This window comes from Mus caroli, chromosome 5 (assembly GCF_900094665.2).
Source record: "Mus caroli chromosome 5, CAROLI_EIJ_v1.1, whole genome shotgun sequence".
NCBI classification, from domain to species: domain Eukaryota; kingdom Metazoa; phylum Chordata; class Mammalia; order Rodentia; family Muridae; genus Mus; species Mus caroli.
In genome coordinates, this window is record NC_034574.1 from 7,058,998 (window position 1) to 7,059,339 (window position 342).

Here is a 342-nt window from a genome sequence, read left to right on the forward strand (position 1 = left end):
CAGCTCAGATGTACTGCCAGAGTGCTGTCAAAGTGACTCTGACCTTCTCAAATCAATCACTAATTAAGATAGGTTTGAGCAATTTTTGCAATTGTGATTTTATATTTTCCAGTAACTGTAGGATATTTCAAGCTAGCAATAAATCATATCTAACAGGAGACCATCAGGACATGGATGGAACACTCTTAGACACTATTCTTCAAGGCTTAATGGTTGTTATTGTTGAACCACTACAACTTATAGAAACTAATGCCATAACCTAACTAACATTAATCTTTGTAAAACTCAGTCACTTCAAGGTTTAATGTCTCCTTCTCCTTCTCCTTCTCCTTCTCCTTCTCC